We start from the raw sequence: 19,668 nt of genomic DNA on the forward strand, positions 1-19,668 counted from the left end.
AAGTAGAAAAGAAAAGAGTCCAAAAACCACATGGTATTACTATTATAAAGACAAACTAAAGAAACTGAAACAATGTATACAAATGAGCAAGACAAAGGGAGTTTAAATCTCATCTCCCTTCCCAGGATCTCTAAAAAGTACTATTCATGGGTATGTCTACACTACCCCGCTAGTTCGAACTAGGAGGGTAATGTATGCATACCGCACTTGCTAATGAAGCCCGGGATTTGAATTTCCCAGGCTTCATTAGCATAAGCGGGGAGCCGCCATTTTTAAATCCCCGCTGCTTCGAACCCCGTGCAGCTACACGGGGCTCGAACTAGGTAGTTCGGACTAGGGTGCCTATTCCGAACTACCGGTACACCTCGTTTCACGAGGAGTAACGGTAGTTCGGAATAGGAACCTAGTCCGAACTACCTAGTTCGAGCCCCGTGTAGCCGCGCTGCACGGGGTTCGAAGCAGCGGGGTTTTAAAAATGGCGGCTCCCCGCTTATGCTAATGAAGCCCGGGAAATTCAAATCCCGGGCTTCATTAGCAAGTGCGGTATGCATACATTACCCCGCTAGTTCGAACTAGCGGGGTAGTGTAGACATACCCCATGTTACTTTGCACTTTACATGCACTAACTAATGCATTTTCACATGAGGAAAGTAAGTAGCAGTAGTCACATTTCACAGATGGGAAAACAGAAACACAGGGTGAATTCTTAGTCCTACTGGAGTGTCTGGGGGTATGTCTACACTACCCCGCTAGTTCGAACTAGCGGGGTAATGTATGCATACCGCACTTGCTAATGAAGCCCGGGATTTGAATTTCCCGGGCTTCATTAGCATAAGCGGGGAGCCGCCATTTTTAAATCCCCGCTGCTTCGAACCCCGTGTAGCGCGGCTACACGGGGCTCGAACTAGGTAGTTCGGACTAGGGTCCTATTCCGAACTACCGGTACTCCTCGTGAAACGAGGTGTACCGGTAGTTCGGAATAGGCACCCTAGTCCGAACTACCTAGTTCGAGCCCCGTGTAGCCGCGCTACACGGGGTTCGAAGCAGCGGGGATTTAAAAATGGCGGCTCCCCGCTTATGCTAATGAAGCCCGGGAAATTCAAATCCCGGGCTTCATTAGCAAGTGCGGTATGCATACATTACCCCGCTAGTTCGAACTAGCGGGGTAGTGTAGACATACCCTGGGAGTTTTTCCATTGACTTCACTAAGACTAAAATTTCACATCCAAAGTGAAATTGATCTGTATGGAGTGACTTTAATTCAACTAAGATCAGAATTGTGCCCAGAGAAGTCAGGAGACTTGCCCAAGGCCACATACCACTTCAGTTGCAGAGCCAGGATTTGAACTGAGGAATTCCTGATTACCATGCCTATGCCTGTTCCCCTACATCACAGTATCTCCATTCTAAACTAAGATGCCTCCATTAATATAAATTCAAAAAACAAAAGATGCACATTTTGCCATAATTGTACCTCCTTTGATTCAATCACTTAGTAATTTGGATCTTTCTGTCAATAACATCCCTTGATATGCCTGATTCCTAAAAATGTGAAATACAATAGTTTGATGGCCACATATTTTACACTAGTACAAAATCCGTGTGCCTTCATTTTCTTTGAAAATAAATTACATACTAATTCACTTTCTGTTCACTCTGCACACAAAAAAGGAAATAAAGTTTATTTCTCTAGAGGTACCTTAGTTTCTAATTTTCCATTTAATAATAATTATTATTTTCTAATAGATAAAGCACTCCTCAGGAATGACATTAATGCATTGTAGTCAGTGGTGAAAGTAACTTCAAATTTTGTACCGGTACTGTTCTATTGCAACCCAGGTCCCTGACAGCTCTTTAAATAGATCCCTGCTGGCTTTTGCCGCAGCTCAGCCAGCTCTTTCTGGAGCTGCACACAAGGGGTTAACCCACTTACTTTCATCTCTGATTATACTGGGATATTGCTATCAATTTCAACAAAGGATTTTATAAAACCATGTAGATAACTGGAAAATGAATGGCAATGATTCCTTTAACACCTTATTTATTTGAGAGTTTGTAGCCTAGCATTTAGACACACGACAAAAGTAATGTTAGTTGAACAATGAGAGTTTTGTTTTGTTGTTTGTAAAAAAAACTTCGTAAATTAATTTCCACATATATTTTGAATTAGGCTTATATGCCTATGTGCTTTGATAATGATGGCTTGATCCTGCAGTAAGCACTCCTATTCCTATGAAAGGGGGGTTGAACATACAAAATTACTACAGGATCAGACCCATAAACAGCTAATCTGGGCCACAATCCTCCAAAATATTAGTCAAGCCAGCTATTAGTTTATCTAGGGCTACTTGTAAAGGTGTTTGCAGGATCAGGCCTATATTTTTCTCCCATGCTTTCCTTTATTTCCATAAGATATTCAGATAGTGAAACACTTTTTAAAGTTTGCAGTGTGGATGTAGGCAAATTAGTTGATGAGCTATGAATGTGCTATTGTACCCTGTTATTGCTCTGGATTTCAAAGCTGTTTTGTTATCAGGTGTTGTGAAAAATTTATTGAACTTCAGAATGACATTCGGTCAACTGTTGTACAGTAACTACTTCACCAGTGTTACATTTATTTATATAGATCAAAGCTGTTCACTGTATTGAATGAGTTAATGTTATCTGGTTTAACAGACTTTGAATATGGAAATGGTGTTTGACAAATAAAGTACAAATAAAAGTAATGTGCATAGAAAAGTTTTAAAACATCCATTTTTCTTCATGGTCTCAAACTACAAAAAAATAAAAAAAAGCATGTGTTATATTTACAATCAGTACTTAAATTATTGTACACAGTAAGTGAAGTCATGGCCCGAGTGAGGTCTATGACCAAGCTCCTAATGAATTCAACGAGGCTAAATTTCACACAGTGGTTTTCAATACAAGTGTAAGAGATTAAATCATTTAAATTCAAATATAAATTTATCTGTTTAGTCCAGAATGCACTGAGCAATTATGTTACAAATCTTCCACAAAAAGAGAGTGAACGAAATTTGCCCCACTTATACAGAGTTGCACAGGTAGAAGAGGAAGAATTTGATCTGGCAGGACAAATGAAGAAGGATGCACTAGCATAGGTCTGAAGAAAATAACTAAGTTTTGATGCCTATTTGTTAACAAAACTCAAACTCAGAGTGGACAAACAAACATTAAAACAAATCATTCAGATTGTTCACTCTCTGGATTCTCCAATAATTTTAATTTTATCTTTTCAAGTTGGATTCAAGTTATAGCTCTTATTAAAATTACAATTTTGTGGAAGGAAAGGAATTTAATACTGTAATAGGTAGGAAAACAATACACATAGTAAGCCAGATTCTGCTCCCCGTTACCCTTATAAAGATTTAAAGTACTTCTATTGTGTAACTGACTGAAATTTGGTGCAGGAGGAATTTTAGGAATCCCTGCATTTCCAAGAACTTTAGGGCTTTTAAAACTATTTGAGGCTGAAAATAATATAACCCAGCTGCTATTTGTGGTAGTCAAACTCAATGCTGAAGGACTTCAAAAACAAGTCTTTAAAAATGGAGGCTTGGGGTTGTGCCTTTTAGCATGCAATAGCTCCACATTAATATTAAGACAAACTGACTTAGAAATTGGTTTTTTCAAAAAGTATGGGCAGCACTGACATTTATTAATAGGAACATGTGTATCACATACTGTAATCCCCTTAAAAGGTGCTTTCACAAAACTAAAGAATTTATTTACATATTTACCATTTTTAAATTTAATTACAATGTAAGTAAGCATCATTTAATTACAGAGATTTGAGTGGGCACTGTATTGTGATCACACTCCAGCAGATGGCACAAACAGGAAATTTATCAATGCAACAGGAGCACTTAAAATATTAACACGCTCTCCACTGATATATTGGACCTCAAATTCAATGGTTAAACCCTGAAGATTTTATTCAGTTACCACTCGTCTTTCAGCGAGAGTGTGCACGAAGTCAGTAGGAATTTGTCTAGGAAGGAGTGAAAACTAAGTAAAAATCTTATGTAACCCCCTTTTTCCTCCCCGGGTTACTCGGGAGCAGGTCACACTCACAGGTGTGCCTGGACCCCTTTTGGTTTTAACATAAAAGGAGATCCTGAGTACCCCAGTGGTGATGTTGTTTAGTTGGGGAAACCCTATCTACCCCCTTGCTGCTGTCCCTTGCTCATAAAGAACGTATAATGGCGGTGCCTCTACCTGGCTGGCCCTGTAACACACTCACTGGTGTGCCTTGGGAACCTCCAGGAATAAACATATTCCAACAATAAACTGGATCTAACTCTAGAACAACAATTACAAATCATACATAATATACGTCTAATAGATTGCATTAGAATGAACAACCTTTACTTAACTTAAAGAAACAGGATTTAACAAATTAACAGTGAATAACATCAATTAACAAAGTACACAGAAGTAAAAGGAACGTATCTAGCTGCCATTTGCACTGCCAATATTTATCCCACCCCAGAGTGTGCACATCCCTGGACTCGGAGTCCCAGACTCATGATAGTGTGGGCACGCTTGAAGAACTGCAGCAGTAATGGAGATTCTCTGTAGATAGGGTGTATGTGGGTCCAAGCTATGCAGCAGCTCTGGTTCACTGGGTTGGCCTCTCTGCCTCTCTTTGAACCCAGAGTTAGTCTGTATCTCTGAGCTCTATCCCAGGCAGCTTTTTCCAAAGATGCCCAGTGACTCAGTCTCCTTCTGTGTGCTGGATGCAGAGTAGCTTCTAGCCACAAGTACAACCAAAGAGCCTCCCCTCTAGGGCAATCAGAAGCAGCCTGCGAGATCTCAGTCTCAAAGGCTCGCTGTCCCAGTCTGCAACTGCAACATAACAGTTCCTGAACTGGATCAAACTTCTCCTCAGCAGCCTGGCTCCCTTTCTGCTCCAAAAGCAGAGGGATGAGTCCACAGACTGCTGAGTCTTCCTCCACACATGTGGAGAGACTCAGATCTCCCAAACAAATGTCACTTCCTTCCTGGTTTCCTCCAGGGCTCATGGGAATTGTAGTCTCTGGGGCTAGATTGCAGCACACAGGATCTTCCCAGAGAATAAGCAGAGGCACCTTTAGAAAGGGGACTACACTTAGTTTTTAGGATGGATGAGCTTTCTATAGGTGACGATTCTCATTTATCAGAAAGTGATGTTGGGTGGATCAACAATCTGAAATGGAAAGTGTGCACCAAATGTGCGCTATTTTCACTTTACAACAGGGTCCCATGCCACATGGGTCTGTTTGCCTCCCTCACACACAGGACCACTGAGGTTGCAGCTGCAGCCTCTCTCATCACAGCAACTCCATGCTGGTTTAGATCCACCAGGGGCACAGTGGGCAAAAGGAGAGAGAGGAATTCACCTCCTTAAACCCCTGCACTGTATCAGCCTCAGTGGGTAGGAGAAATTGCAGAGAAATCCTACTGGAGGTACATCATCCACAATGGGACCACAAGAGGGGGATTATATCTGCAACAACTCCACGTGTGAGTCCAGGAATCCTCTCTGCATCTGCTTTGTGCCCAATTATGACCCATTCTGCAGCAGACAGGCCTGCACATAAATTAAAGCCTAGAATTGTAAGTTAAGGAGGAAAGACCTTCTACTCAAAGATAAAACCTAATCTTTCTCCTAGATGGTTTTAAAAGTTTTTAAAATGCTCTTCAAAATTGAGTTGTTCATTTTCAGAATATAAAGGGAAAGGTATATATATTTTTTTAAGAACAGGAATGGTCCCTATTGCATTCATATGTTATTTTTTAATCAGGACATTTTAGGATATGTCTCTGAACTGACTCGTGACCTTAAAATACCAAAGGACCTGCTGATTGATTGGCCATGTTTTTTTGGAAAACCATTGCTACAGGTTTGCTTGCTTGCTTGCTGCTACTTAATCTAACAAAGTAGCCAATGCTTTCTTCACCCTCCTGTCTGGTAGGAGGAGTCCAACAGCATGCAACATCTAAGATACATCTACAATGAGGTTCAAGGGTAATTTCGAATGAAGGGTTTTCTTTTGAAATAACCGCATCTAGACTGCGTTTCTTTTTTCGAAATAGGGTATTTTGAAATGGCACCCAGACACAATTATGCAAATGAAGCATGGGAAATTCAAATCTGCACTTCATTTGCAATTTTGCTCAGCTGCATTTGCATTCCTCTCTAGAAAGAGGAATGCAGTATAGACGTACCCTAAGTAACCTCTAGTCAGCAATTCCTTCAGCATTCAACACTGGACCCTGTGAGACAACTGGGTAATCTTTTCAGTGAGGTATCTGATTCCTTAAGCTATATGAAACCACAAAAGTCACAACAACCTCCTGCAAAATTATCAGCCTTTTTGGTTTGGTTTTCCAGTGCTTAATAGTAGAAGATTTCTACCTCAGCCTTCTTGCTCTTGTTTTCAACTCCAGCAAATGGCTAGTGGGGAGTGAGTGCATGGCTAGAACCCACACCATTTGAGAAAAGTGACTTAGAATAGTTCCTCCAATATGAAAGCTAGCCCTAGGTTAAATCCCCTTCTATCTAAAAGATCACACACATTGCATGGATTAGGAGTTATATGTTTAATTCTGAGAAAATTGCACCTAAACGTGTTACAGTCTATATTCAAAAAACCAAGATCTCTCATCTTGAATGATACTGGCATGTTTCATTGTAACCCAGTCTTGTAGGAGTCTCACCACCATTAACTTGGGCAAGCTACCTCAGCTGACATCAGATCTGTAGCCTCAACATTATCTTCCTTGTATATAAGTTCGGTGGTTTGATCCTTCTCGGATCAGTTTTTTGGCTGGAGTTTGGAGACTGACTAGATCAAGTCAGGATGATGCCTTGTTATTTGGGAGGCTGATAACTAGATCAGAATGCTGCCTTTTCACATTATTACATTGAATTGATAAGGAATGGCTGGTTTATTTAATATGGTTTAATCCAGACTGATAAGACTAACTGATTTTTAATGTTAACCCACTTCCTTTTAATTTAAGTTTTTATCTGTTGTATTGGATACTAATTTTGTTATTAATTTAATTTAGATAATGAAATATATAAAAATTGGAAACCTGTGTGGTTTAGATGTTCCCTCCCAAATGTCAAAGTTCTGAATTTGAGGAATCACCATCCTTAATTGCTCTCATTAATTTTCCAGCTCTCCTAAAACTAACACTTTATAATCTTACTTTACCTTTTTTTGATATATGAATAGAATTGAATGTCATACTCTACTCAACAGAAATAAGGGGTTCTTGGATCAAAACAGCATGTGAATATATTTGTTTTTATATTCATATTTCATGCCAGCAAATACAGTATTGATTGTTTATTTCAGGGTGCAGCAATCATAGAAAAGAAACATAAGGAGAGTTTAAAGCAGCATTATTACCCTATTAAGTATGGTTCTAAGGGCATTAAGCAAATTGGCATTTAGTTTCATTTCACAAACCACAGTTATATTTTGCGAAAAGATTAGATTCAGTTACAGAATTAGAGCAGCGGCATATGGATCTTCTTGTGTTTGATGCTTACACCTTTCAAACACAATTTCACCACGTCAGCTATATACATTCAATGAAATCATATTCACCATATTTGTACATGTAACCCTCTCACTGGTGGAACTGAACCTGGAACCGCTGGAGCTTAGGGCATGAGCCTCTCTACAGCTTGAATTATAATGCCAGCAGGTGCTCAGCTAAGGCTGTAGAGTTCACTCATTCTTAACTCTCACTGTAAGTGGTCTAAGTGCCACTACTTGGAACAGTGAACCACACCCAGTAGTCACTCAGCCACTAAACAGGCTCTTTTGTTACACTGGAGCTAGGTCTACACTATCGCTTTTTCCGATTGCTTTTCCGGAAGATGTACCCTGGGAAAGTACTAGAACTGATTGAAGTTCTCTGGATTTTGAATTTGACGTTTGAGTTTTTTTAATCAGCCAACTCTGAAAAGCAGTGTAGGAACTGTCACAACAAGGAATCTGTGGGGGCTTTTGTTTTGTTTTTAGAATTACAAGTTAAAGATTTCAAACATATGTTTTCATATAATCTATTAAAATGTATGTAACCATTAAAATGAGCTATTCAAAAGATGTGACATCAAATACTAAAGCTTAGGGAACATTCTGCAACCCCTATTATGTGGGGCCATTACTGCCTTGCTTGAAGAATTTAGCCCTGGTAAGAGCACATTTAAACTAGTCAGGGCTTCATAGGAACCCTGCTGGTGGAACTCTCTCCTGAACTAGATATCTCAAAAGTCCCTCTGTGGAGTTGGAACTTACACTGGTGGAGTCCTACAGCTCGGATCTGGATCTAAATAGCTAATCACAGTTACATTCTGGAGGTACAAAGAGCTGTGTTGCAATACTGTTGGGCAGGAGCTTGCTCCTAATATTGTAACTTCTAGACCGGCCATGCTATTGCAATGTGCCTTAAAGGTGGTAGGGCTTAGGACCATTGTGATTGCTAGTGGTAATGAAATCTGAAGGGTCCGATACTTGAGTTTACATTTAGAAATGCATTAGTGGTCTCTCTGGTTGGAATCTGGTTACTGTGGTCTGGTAATGCAAATCCAAATGACTCAATTTCTTTATCTGAATTCAGCACAAAATTCACTCTGTAGAATGTCATTCTCCACAGAACAAACACAAGAAGGTTGGTGGCAAGACCAGGGCCGTCCTTACAAATTGTGGGGCACTATGAAAGTGAGGGGCTCCCCCTGCGCAACTTTACCAGGGTCTAGGTGCTCCTCCCCACCATACTTGTGCACTCCTGCCTCAGGATTCCTTCTCCATCCCCTCCTACTCCCTGCCCCCCACCATGGCTCCTACCAGAGGTCTGGGGCTTCCTTTCCTCCCACCACATGGCTTCTGCCTGCAGCTTCCCTCCCCTGATATCCCGCATAGCTCCTGCTGGGGGCCTGGGGTTTCCCTCCCACTCCGCAGCTTACCAGGAGCCAAGGGCTTCCCTGGGGCCGGAGCAGAGCTGCAGAAGCTGGGGGCTCCTCTCTGCTGCCACTGTGGCAGCAGGGAGTCCTCACTAGCTGGCTGCTGCTGGCTGAGAGGTGCATGTGAAAGAGGGGGCAGGGAGAAGCCCTGCAGCAGCCACGAGGAGACATTGGAGAGGAGCCAGCAGAACTGGTCAGTGCCCTCCTCAGGCATACAAACGCACATGGCTATGTAGGGGTACCCCACATTTTCAGCTGCCCTATGACGCTGAGCATTTCACACATGACCAGGGACAGCCCTGGGCAAGAACCACTGCACAAGGTTTGAGTAGGGGAGGCCAAAATCCAAACCAACCAGCAAGCATAATTCCTTATCGTCTTGTTCCAGGAGGAGGCAGGCTGGGTTTTTTTCCTGTTCCCTTCTGCAGCAGGTCAGGGATAGCATGACCAAGTTCGTAAAGCTTTTACCTCAGTCTGGAAGCCATTCAGGCTCACAGTACACAAGCTTCAGGCTGTCTCTGAGGAGTAGTACACCCTGCCTCGCACTCCAGTGTGCCTCAGCCCTGTTTTGGACAGATGACTTCTTGGGGGGAAGAATTCAGTCACAGAAAATGGGTCAAATTCTGTTAATTCCAATGGGATTTGATTAAGTGCAGAATTTGACCCAAAATTCTTATTCAGTTTTTGGCTTCTGATGATACTGCCAAAGAGGATGCTGCAATAACACTGGGGAAGAAAAAATATTCCAATTAGCTTGGTGGTTTCTGTGATATGGACATGTATCCAACAATAGCTGAAGCAAGCTCACTAGCCTTCTGATCAAGCATGAGATGGCCTTTCATCCACTACCACCACAGGCTGGATTTGAACTAGAGGTGAGAGGAACTAGAATCCCATTACTTGCCTCTCTAAGCAATTAAGCCCTTGGCAGTCTAAAGAAATATTTCTGATCCTACAAATTGTGGGCAAGTCCCATTTGGCCATCCCAACAGACAATAATGCCTGCATGAAACTTATTTACAGTCTATATTAGAAATTAATTCCACAATCTGTTAACTCAATTATCAGCCCAGGATACCTTATTTAATATCTAGCTAGCCTGTCCCCAATTGTTATTTGCTTTTCAAATTGAAAATCCTGAAATGTTAACAATGTGCACATTTGTCCCAATAATTACTGCTAGCTCTAGAGTGTCTGTGCACAGAGTACAAATAAAATGGAGCTAAAAAAAAAATCTTTGTAGCAATTATTTTACTCTAGTTTAAAATTTTCAGTGTCCTGTCAGGGTGCAACAAGATGAAAAAAGTGAGCAATACCAAAACAATAAGACATATCTATCAAGGCACAAACCCCTTTAAATTGCATGCAGAGACTAACACATTCCTAGTTTCAGGAAAGTCATGTTGAATGCCCTGTGAATGGCAGAAATTAAAAAAATCATTGGAATTAATGTACAGTCAAGAAAAATAAAACAAATCATAACTAACAGATAACTTGAAGATTACAGCAGACATTTTATTGCTTTAGGGATGAGACCAATTTCCAATAGAATGTACTACCAGCTATGATTTTTTTTAAAAATTTAGATAAAGGTTCATGATTCACTGAAGGAAAGAAGTTATTAAATATTCTGAATTAAGTTAGTTTAAATTGTTCAGTTATAAGGTGTGAGCTTAATATTAGTTAAACAGGAATAGTTAAGTATCAGAGGGGTAGCCGTGTTAGTCTGAATCTGAAAAAGCGGCGAGGACTCCTGTGGCACCTTATAGACTAACAGAAGTGTTGGAGCATAAGCTTTCATGGGCAAGAACCCACTTCATCAGTATGTCACAAATATTGCATACATTTATTTATGTACAATGAACTAGTGCTGAGCTGGGAGAAATTTTCAAACATTAGATATGTTCAGAACCAGATTTAAATCCAAATTCTGTTACTTAATTCTATTTTGGGCTAAACTATAATCCCAGATCAGAACATCCTCAAACTTCAGGAAAGTTGCACTCAGATCCTTAAATGCCAGTTGGGCCCACTTCTTATATACAAAGTCCACTAGAATTTCCAGAGAACTTCAAACACTTGTATGCTGCAATCCTATCTGTGTCAATTATTTTCTCATTGGGATTTGTGAATTTGGGATTAGTGACACGTAAATCTCAAAAGGACATAGAACATTCCAAAGCATGGAATTTTGGGAGGAAATACAAGGAAGAGGGTGCAACAGGAGAGGTCTCCTGCTTCATACTAAGAAAGTAGAACAATTGACTAGTTATCTTAGGCACCGTGTACATAAATGCAAGAAGACTGGGAAACAAACTTGAAGAATTTGAAGTCCTGACACAGTCAAGGAATAACAAAGACTTGGTGGGATAACTCACATGACTACAGCTCTCTCATGGATGGTTCTAAACTGTTCAGGGAGGACAGGCAGGGGAGAAAAGTCAGACAATGTAAGAGAGCAGTACGATAGTTCAGAGCTCCAGTATGAAACTGCAGAAAATCCTCTTGAGAGTCTGCTACAGACGACCAGACCAGGAGTATGAGGCTTACTTTGGACAACTAATAGAAGTCTCCAGATCACAGGCCTTGATTCTCAATCATCCTGACATCTGCAGGGAGAGCAATACAGCAGTGCACAGATAAACCAGGACGTTTTTAGAGAGGGTTGAGAACAATTTCCTGGTTCAAGAGCTGGAGGAACCAACTAAGGGCCATGCTCCTCTTGACCTGCTGCTCACAAATAGGGAAGAATTGTTAGGGGAAGTAGAAGTGAGCAATCTGGACAGTAGTGACCATGAGATGGGTAGTTCAGGTTCCAGACAAAAGGAAAGCAGCAGAACACAACCTGGATTTCAGAAAAGCAGACTTTGACTCCCTTAAGGCTAATGTGAGAAGGAAAGAATTTTAAAGAAGCTTTGAGGGCACAGGAACAAACCATCCCAATGTGCAGAAAGAATAGCAAATGTGGCAGACTACCAGTGTTCCGTGGAAGCTGAGAGCTTGGACAGACACCCAGGACAGATTCAAATGCCACCCAGCTGATAAGCAGAGAGCCCAAAACAGCAACATGTGGTGGTGCACATCCACACATACTTTGGTGTACAAAAATAATTATTCCTTACTGTGACGGCATGTCGGGGTTCCTCCCGATGCTACAGCCCCATAGCAGCAAGAACAGACTCTGCCAGCCAGTAGAATAGAGGGGGTTTATTACTCCTCCAGGATACAGCACAGCATAGATGTGATGTGGTTACAGGAGTCAGGGCCCGGATGCCTCAGATCCCTTGGGTTAAGGGGTCCATTGCCCCCCTCAGCACCCAGCTTAGTCTGTTACCTTCATGTTTTCTAGCCAGAAACTGCCTCGCTCCCAGACCCTGCCCCCCAGCCAGGTGTTTGTCTCCGTCTCCCTTCCTTTGTCTCTCCCCCTGGGAAGAGACTTGTTATCTGCTCAAGCTGGGACTAGGTGTCTTGGCCAATACATATGTGGGTGAGTCAGTGGAAATCACACATCACAGCTCAGGGGAACCCCTGCTTACAGAGCAGACAGCACCCCTACTATGTCTCACTTACACAGGTGGGAAGAATTGAGGGAATACTAAAGGCAACCAGCTTGGCTTAACATAAAAAAGAAAGCTTACAAGAAGTATAAACTTGGACAGATGACTAGGGAGGAGTGTAAAAATGCAGGGAGGTAATCAAGAAGGCCAAAGCACCATTTGAGTTGCAGGTTTATAAAGTGTAACAAGAAGAGTTTCTACAGGTATTTTAGCAACAAGAAACTGAAATTTTTATTTGTTTGTTTATTAATTTATTTATTGCTTTGGTCTTCACAGACAAGGTCAGTTCACAGACTGCTGCACAGGGCAGCACAGTAGGGGGACCAGGTGAGCAGTGTTGAAGGAAAAGGTTAAGAACTATTTAGAAAAGCACAAGTCCATGGGGCCAGATCTAATGCATCCGAGGGTGCTGAGAGAGTTCACTGGCAATTATCTTTGAAAACTTGTGGAGATGGGGGGAGGTTCTGGCCAATTAGAAAAAGGCAAATGTAGTGTTCATCTTTTTTAAAAAAGGGAAGAAGGAGAATCCAGTGAACTACAGACTGGTCAGCCTCACCTAATTCCTTGGAAAAATCATGAAGTAGGTGCTCAAGGAATCCATTTGAAAGGACTTGGAGGAGGAGAAGGCGGCGATCAGGAACTGTCAACATGGGCTCACCAAGGGCAAGGCACGTCTGACTTCCATGATGATTGCTTGATTGTTTTCCATGATGAGCTAACTGGCTCTGTGGATACGGGGAAAGTGGTGAAGATGATATGCCTTGACTTTAATTACAAGCAATTAGAAACACTATCACAGAGGACACCACTGCCAATCTGATAGCAGACCTATGTAATTTTGTTCTCACCCACAATTATTTCCAGTTTGAGAACAACTTATACCTCCAGATCAGCGGCACAGCCATGGGTACACACATGGATCCACAGTATGCTAACATCTTTATGGCTGACCTAGAACAACGGTTCCTCAACTCCCGTTCCCTTTTACCTCTTCTCTACTTACGCTACATCGATGACATCTTTATGATCTGGACACATGGCCAAGAAACACTGGAGACATTCCACAGAGATTTTAACAACCTATTCCCCACCATCAATCTCAGCCTGGACCATTCTACATGAGAGATCCATTTCCTGGACACGACAGTACAAATCAGCAATATAAAATTAGACACCACTCTCTACAGAAAACCCACTGACTCATATAGTTACTTACATGCTTCCAGCTCCCATCCAGAACACACCATATGATCCATCACCTATAGCCAAGCCCTTCGATACAACCGCATCTGCTCTAATCGCACTGACAGAGACCAGAAGCTTCAGGATCTCTACCAAGCATTTATAAACCTCAACTACCCACCCAGAGAAATAAAAAAGCAAATTGAAAGAGCCAGACGAATACCTAGAAACCAACTACTTCAAGACAGACCCAAGAAAAACAACAATAGAACACCACTTGTCATCACCTACAGCCCCCAACTTACACCTGTCCAACACATTATCAATAAACTACAGCCTATACTGGAACAGGATACCATACTCCAAGAGGCTCTGGGAGACAGACCCATAGTCTCCTATAGACAACCACCTAGCCTCAAGATGATTCTTACCAACAACCACAGGACATACCACACTAATACCAACCCTGGTACCTTCCCTTGCAACAAACCCCGTTGCCAGCTTTGTCCACATATTCACTCTGCTGATACCATTATTGGACCCAACCAAGCGAGTTATAAGATCAAGAACACATATTCCTGCGCATCCAGAAATATAATTTATGCAGTCATGTGCCGAAAGTGTCCGTCTGCTATGTACATTGGACAAACGTCTCAGACACTTTGCCAAAGGATCAATGCCCACAAAACAGATATTAGACAGGATCACAGAGAAAAAACAGTTTCTTGCCATTTCAACCAGAAGGGACATTGTCTCAACGACTTGATTACCTGCATCCTGCTTCAAAGACCTTTTCAGACTTCACTTCAAAGAAAATCCTCTGAACTGTCATTGATGCTTAAATTCAACACTTTACACTCAAGTTTGAATAAAAACGCTAATTATCTTACCCATTACAAAGATAGTTTCCCAATTATCACCTCTAATATCATTAGCTCACAGACATTTACCTCCCCTCCTCCCCCACTCCATCCCCCTTCTGTTCTGAAATTTGATTTGTCCTTTTCATGTGTGCTTTTTTTTTTTTTTTATTTGTATCCTTTGGTATATATGGTTGAATTTTCTTCCACTATTTGATCTGAGGAAGCGGGTCTGGCCCATGAAAGCTCATCACCTATTAAACCATCTTGTTAGTCTTTAAAGTGCTACACAGTCCTGTTTTTTGTTTCAGCTGCACCAGACTAACACAGCTACATTTCTACCAGTATTCTTGCTGGTAGGGTAAAGAAGTATGGACTATTAGGTGGATAGGAAGCTAGCATGCTCAACGTGTCATGCTCAAAGTGTAGTGATCAATGGCTTGATGCCTAGTTGGCAGCCAGTATTAAGCCAAGGGGTCAGTCCTGGGGCCAGTTTTGTTCAACATCATCATTAATGACGCAGATGATGGAATGAATTGCACCCTCAGTACCTTTCTGGACGACACCAAAATGGGAGGGAGAAGTAGATATTCTGGAGGGCAGGGATAGGGTCCAGAGTGACCTAGACAAATTGGAAGTTTGGTCCAAAAGAAATCTGATGAGGTTTAAAAAGGACAAGTGCAGAGTCCAGCATTTAGGATGAATGAATCCCATGCACTGCTACAGGCTGGAGACATTCTGGAGAGTGGCAGTTCTGTAGAAAAACACAGGGGGTTACAGAGGATGAGAAGCTGGATATGAGTCAATAGTGTGCCCTTGCAGCTACAAAGGCTAATGGTATATTGGGCTGCATCAGTAGGAGCACTGCCAGCAGATCGAGGGAAGCAATTATTCCCCTGTATTTGCCATTTGTCAGGCCACATCTGGAATATTGTACATAGTTTTGTCCCTCCCCGTCCCCCCCATACACACTACAGAAAGGATGCAGATAACTTGCAGAGAGTACAGCTGAGAGCAACAATAATGATTGGGGGCTGGAGCACATGACTTATGAGGAGAGGCTGAGGGAAGAGTCTGCAGAAGAGAGGACGGAGGGAGGATTTGATAGCAACTTTCAACTATGGGAAGGGAAGTTCCAAAGAGAATGGGGCTAGGTGGCGCTTAGGGGTGGCAGATGATAGAGTAAGGAGCAGTGGTTTTAAGTGGCAGTGGGGGAGCTCTAGGTTTGATATTAGAAAACCCCCTTTTGCTAAGGCCTTAAAAAGAGCAACTCTAAGCAAGTATTTCGGAAACAGTTATATGGCCTTTCAAGTATACTCAGCCCCCATTGCAATGCCTTTTAGCTATGGCATGGCAGCAAATACAGAAATGAAAATGTATTAATTGTGTAGAGTACAAAGGGCATGATTCCCTGTCAACTTTAAGACCTGGCACCCATCCACAGCTGTATCTAAGCAGCACATCTGTAATGAAGAATTTCACAGTATTAAAGCCACAAGTTTTCCAACAGAACCCATATCCAGCTATTGATCTGGAGTTGAAGGATGTCCCAATGCATAATGAAAGTGGCTTGTGCAAGTGGGGATTATAAACCAAACACTACTCCAACCCATTTGATTGGATTTGGGATATCATCCCAGGAAAATTCAGTGGAAGAAAATAGTTGAGAAGAAAAGAATGGAAAATAGTTGAGAAGAAAAGAATGGAAAGAAGTCAATCCATGTACTGTATTATGCCTCCTGAGCTCAAATTCATTTAAGATTTTGAGAGAACCATTTTGTGACATATCTTCATTTATATAGAGATCCAGCAGGGGACTCTGGCTGGAACATTCAAGGGGACTAGTAAGTTAGGGAATCAACTACTTAAGTCCCAGCCTATTTAATTCAGTCTGTAAAGCTTATTTTGAATTAGAGAGACAATTTAAGAGAACAGACAAGTGGTTGCTAACTGTTCTCAGTTAATTCTTCTATATTAATAGCTTATTTTTTAGCTTAGTAGGTGCAATACTCTGTGCTAAGAACAATGACTCATTTAAGATACAATAATTATTTTTAGGCAGACTGATTCTTGTATACAATTTATATAGCTGACAAGAAGCAGCACCATGGTTGCCAAAGACAACTCTGTTATCAAACCATGGTGTGCGGGTGTCTTTTTATTTTGGCATTTTTGTTTTTTAAGTCAAAAGTGAATTAACATATTCCTTAGGCATCCGTACTACACCCACTGAAGTTAATGACAAAATACCAATCAACTTCAGCAGGAGCAAGACTGAAAATTTATACTGAAAATATAAGTGACTAGAAAACATTGTGACAGCATATTTAAAATACTTAATTCCAGCTTTGGGCTGATTCTCAGCTGCTGAAAACTGGTGTAGCTTCAGTGACTTTATGGAAGGATCTAGCCCTATGTATCCTACAGCGATTTGTTCTATACAGTATATGCCAACTTACACCATTGAGGATCTGGCCCTACATGTCCTATAGGGCTAGATCTCCAAAAGGTGTAAATTAGCACATCAGACATCTTTGGTTTAAAAAAATATTCATACTGAATAAAGAAATGTCTTTCTACCAAAGCTTTCCTCAGATCCGTCCATTGTCTGATAACCAGTAGCTTTAGTTTTCACTTGTTTGAGAAAAAACTCCAGCCTCATAACTCAGACACCCACTTGAATAATTTAAAATAGAAACTGCTGCTCCGTGTTGGAGGTGGTGAAAAACTGTCTCCGTGCAGTAGAATATGGTACGAATATTTATCTATTTGTTAAAAAGAAAATGTGCTGTTCACTAGTGCTACAAAGGGGTGTGAGACTAGTTCTCTCTTCTCCTGACTCCCTGACATGGGCAAGATCCAAGTCCCATCTAGTCTTGAACCATCAGTAGCATGATTTTATATTGTTACTGTCAGAATTATTTTTAAAAAAATCACTGCTCTGCCCCAAGCCCTTTTTAATGGGCTAATCCTTCTTGCTTCAGTTTTCCCTCAAGTACTACTACCACAGAAGTTAATGGGCTAAATCCTGCAGTATTTTATTGATTTTAATGGGACTTTCACCTGAGTAAGGACAGAAGAAACCCAAGTAAGGTCAGAAAAGCACCAAATTTCAAAATAATGCACTATTTCGAGCCATCCCTTAACCCTCGTGGAACAATTTACTGGGATGCCAAAATAGCTCACTCATTATTTTGAAAAATATTTCGAAATAATGGGCAGCTTGTGTAGACACGGGGTAGCAATTTCAGGATACCACCAGAATCCCAAAATAATTGTGCAGTGTAGATATACCCAAAGAGGTTTGGTTATTAGTTGTTTTTTTTTTAAATAAATGCAGCTGATATAGAAAAGCTTTATGCAAGACTGCACAGGTCAGCAGTATTATTACATAGATAACTGAGACAATTAGGAAAATTTAGGGTACGTCTACATGCAGCTAGGAGGAGTGATTCCCAGTATGGGTAGATAGAGTTGTCCTATCTTGAATTGTCCTCAAGCTAGCCTGCTAAATATAGCAGTGTGGCAGAAAGGGCAATAGCTGACAGAGTTTTGCCTACCCATCCCCTGGATCTGAAATTGGGCAGTTAGTGTGAGATACCACCAGCACCTCAACCTCCACCCAGCTCTTTTTAATATTCTAGCTCAGGCTGAGCTAGTGCAAGTCTGTCAACCTGTGCTAGAAATCATACCTCCCAGCTGCCATGTAGACATACCTTAGAAGAGGAATTCCAAGTGGATACACTACTCAATAAAAGCAAATGCAGCATTGCTATTATTGTAAGGAAAATGCTTAAAGATATGCAATTACCGCATGAAACTCCCTACGGTTAATCTTGACAGTAATGAAACTTGGTTCTTATTACAATCACTTTATCAGGGCCTTTGGTTCCTTTCCATGCCACAATGAGGAAACACACCAGTGATCCCTTTCCTTGACCAACAGCAGTCTGGAATTCAAGAGTTAAAGGTTTGTTTGGCAATTTGACAGTGTAAAGGGCCATGTAAGAGCTAAGTATAATCAGTCATCATTATTATTGTATTGTATTTGACTACAGCATTTCAGATATCAAGTTAATGAGTTTGTGGATTCAGTCAAGTACAAAAAAAGGCACGGATATTTCACGGGAAATACCCTGGAGCAAAACAAACTAGGTATGTAGTTACTGAAAAATAATCAGTCACATGATGGCTGACAAAAGCTACCACGCTTAGTAGTTTGGGATGAAACTAAACTAGTCAGATATTATTGAGAAACACAACTAACTTTGTTGTTCTTCACTGATTAAGTTATTCAGTGATTCAGTTGTTGAGCTGTTTGGCCAGCTTCAGAGGTGAAAGTAAGGGGGTGCACCCAGGTGCACAGCTCTGGCAAGAGCCAGCAGGGAGCTATTTAAAGAGCTGGCAGGGACCCAGGTTGTGATAGTACAGTACCTGTAGGAAATGCAAGTTACTTTCACCCCATGCCAGATCTCTTGTGTATGGTTGCTCTGTTATTTTACTCCTATTCCTAGGCCTCTTCTTTCCCTCCTTGAGATGCAGCATTTCTTGCCCTCTCATTTGATTGTCTTGATCTCATGGTCTTCCAATCTTGTAACGTTTTCCAGCCCATCTCTCTGGAGGTGTGTCTACACGACAGCACTAATTTGAACTAACGCATCCAGACTAAAAAACTAGTTCTAATTATCGTTTTGCTAATTTGAACTAGCATGTCCACACAGAGTGGACCCTGAACCGGGGTTAAGGATGGCCGGAAGCAGTGCCGGCAGGGCATCAGATGAGGACTTAGAACGTGGAGCTGCTGTCTCAGGCTAGCCGAGGGCTGTGCTTAAAGGGACCCAACCCCCACCCCGGACAGACAATTCTCAGGGGTGCCCCGCTTGCAAAGCAGTCCTGGCTTGGATTTCCCAGAGTACCCACACTGGGCACATCACAGCACTCGGCCATCAGACCAGCTGCACTTGCTGCAGGCTGCCATCTGGGGAGAGGAGGCAATTGGGGGGGCTACAGGAGAGCTTCCACCCCCAGAAGCCCGCAGAGCCAGCCCAGTCCTCCCCATCGGGTGCTCGTACCCCATTCCTCCCTC

Source organism: Pelodiscus sinensis, chromosome 14, assembly GCF_049634645.1.
Source record: "Pelodiscus sinensis isolate JC-2024 chromosome 14, ASM4963464v1, whole genome shotgun sequence".
Taxonomy (NCBI): domain Eukaryota; kingdom Metazoa; phylum Chordata; order Testudines; family Trionychidae; genus Pelodiscus; species Pelodiscus sinensis.